The following is a 2681-nucleotide window of genomic DNA, read 5'->3' as shown; positions in this document are numbered from 1 at the left end:
CTGCTCCAGTCCGCGACAAAGCATCACGAATATGCAACGGCTGTTGGAAGTCTAGATAGGTGCTACACAGAGGAAATGTTGCTGGAAATGATCTAATTCGTCAGCATTCTTTCTCTGCGGCAAACTGCGGTTGATTTTATATCCCATATCGACATGGATGCATACATGTTCGTCGGTACTTTGTGCGCATACAGTGGCAGTGTCGTGTTAGGGACCGCGCGTTGCGCGTAGGCTGCTACACACACTTAACGCTTGCGCTTGGACTATCCACCAGTTGTACGGGCGATCGTAAACAGGAGTGGTGGGTGTGGTATAATATGAGAAAAGGAAGAAAGCGAATATGACCCGCCGTTAAGCGAACTGGTTGGACGGCTTTGCGTTTACACAAAGCTGCGGGCTAGCTGCTATTGTCTCCAGGGTCCCGTAATAAACTTCGGCCAATATCGCTGCGGGACTGCAGTGCGTTGCTGCTGAAGAGGTGAGTGCTGATTTTCTTAGCGATCGGTGGTGGAAACAGACTCCCCACTCCTGCGTTCTGACACGTGCATACGAGCTCATTCGCGCATCATCTCCAGTCTTGCTCGCTATCTGAAGTACAATCTGCAGTCTGCGCTGAATTATAGGGACGAAACGAATCAGAAGGCAGGATAATAAATAGAAATAGGAGGCGCAGCGGTTCTAGATGTTGAAGCAGACCGAATTGGCGTTATAATTTGAATAGTTTTATGAAACCGTAATCCTCTAGATGTTATTTGCCATTATATAAAATTGTATTTGGTGGTTTAAACAAGACGTTATTCTAACAGGAACGTGCTGTGTATCATATTAATTGCACTAGAAATCGCCTGTTTAGTGAAGAGCTTTTGCTGTTGACGCGGTCAAGTCGGGTGTCAGGTGTAACGGATTCGCCCGCTTCATACGAGCCCTCGTGTAAAACGGTTTTGGTAACAGTCTCTTACCCTGGGCTAAAGTCACTCGAGCATTTTTGTAAACACTGCGCGATCATCGGCAACCCCATCTGACTTATTAACCTGCAAACTATTGTTTTTCTCTGCCTATGATTCCGCTCATGCCAGTATGTTCCATAAGCGCGACTGACAGAACCGTCAGAACCGTGACAGAACCGTCACGCTGGGAAACATTAATCGTAACCTGCAGTGGCACAGCTGTTCAAAGCATGAGCGTTGTTAAGTGTCTCTTGGTGATAATGGCATTACTTATTTCTGGGTTTGTTTGTATGGTTGAAGGAAACTTTCTCAGATATCCTGACATTAAATTCACGTGATTCAGATGTAGACATGACTTAATTCGCGGGGCTTTAGCGAGGCTTAATTGAGCACAGCTTGGCTAGTTCCTCCTGGTTTAATAATGGATAGAAGCACATTTGGGAGCTGACGGTGGAGAGCCTGTCTTCCCTGGCGGGTTGCTGACTCAGTGGCAGTGGCTGTTTGAAAATAAAGGACAGGGGCTGAACTGTACACACACACACACACACACACACACTCTCACACTCTCACACACACACACACACACACACACACACACACACACACACACACACACACCCTGATGCACACTCTCAGACACACACACACACACACACACACACACCCTGATGCAAACACTCACACACCCTGATACACACACTCTCTCTCTCACACACACACTCACATCCTGATGTACACACCCTGATACACACACACACACACACACACTCAAACCCCGACGCACACACACGCACACGCACGCACACACACACACACACACACACACACACACACACACATACACACACACACACACACACACACACACACACACACACACACACACACACACACACACACACACACACACACACACACACTGAACTGTGCTGCAGAATGGTGCAGCCTAAACAATAGTACGACCATAGAAATTCATCATGATTGCTATGCTAGTTTAAGATATAGAAGCCAGAAGTGTAGATGACATTTTGTATATGACATCATGTGTGTGACAACTGAAGAAACAGTATTATGGCTGGGGAAAGGCTTTGGCAGAACCTCAGGTCTGGTGTGGTAGGTAATTGATATATCAATAAATAATATAAAATAAATAACCGTTATATTTTTTAAGAACTCTGTGTGACTCATGTGACATAATGTAAACAATACCATGGGCTGCAATATAAAATGAGGGTGTATATCAAACTAGGGGACTGTTACATGGACACAGATTAAGTTTAATCCTGGACTAAATGCAGCTTTGTATGGAGAATCTCTTATTTAATTTATCCTAGAACGAGGCTTAATCTGCATCTGCATCTTTATAATAATAATTATAACTTTATTTGTAAACAGAAATTACAGTGCTGAAACCCTAGATGATTCTAGATATTTTTTATGCACGAAATCAGGAACTATAATTTTGTGACCACATTTACATTATCTAGAATCCTAAGGAATGCCATTAACCAATGCATAGTGAAATTATAAATCATTTCAAAACCGCATGCAACTGCAGTACATGCCAAACTCGGGTTCTACAGCTTCTAATGCCAATGTCTATTTCACACAAGCTAAAGTACATACAGTTCATATTTGTATGACACTGGAATAACAATCAATGTCCACGCAACTACTACATGACGTCACCTAACAGGATATTCAAAATGACTCTGTCTTGAAGTCATATTGAGC

The 2681-nt window shown here is 43.7% G+C and overlaps 1 protein-coding gene across 1 annotated transcript in view; it reads left to right on the top strand.

Moving 5' to 3' along the window:
• sptssb (serine palmitoyltransferase, small subunit B) overlaps window positions 1–2681 on the top strand; it is a 5132-nt gene continuing 2451 nt past the window's right edge. The window contains exon 1 of the mRNA XM_061216237.1: window positions 1–478. The gene's annotated coding sequence lies outside the window, so the exon portion shown is untranslated. The remainder of the gene's footprint in view (window positions 479–2681) is intronic.

The sequence above is a fragment of the Conger conger genome, chromosome 13 (genome assembly GCF_963514075.1).
Source record: "Conger conger chromosome 13, fConCon1.1, whole genome shotgun sequence".
In the NCBI taxonomy this organism is placed as follows: Eukaryota; Metazoa; Chordata; class Actinopteri; order Anguilliformes; family Congridae; genus Conger; species Conger conger.
Note: the sequence above shows the minus strand (reverse complement) of the source record. Positions and strands in the feature narration are given on the sequence as shown.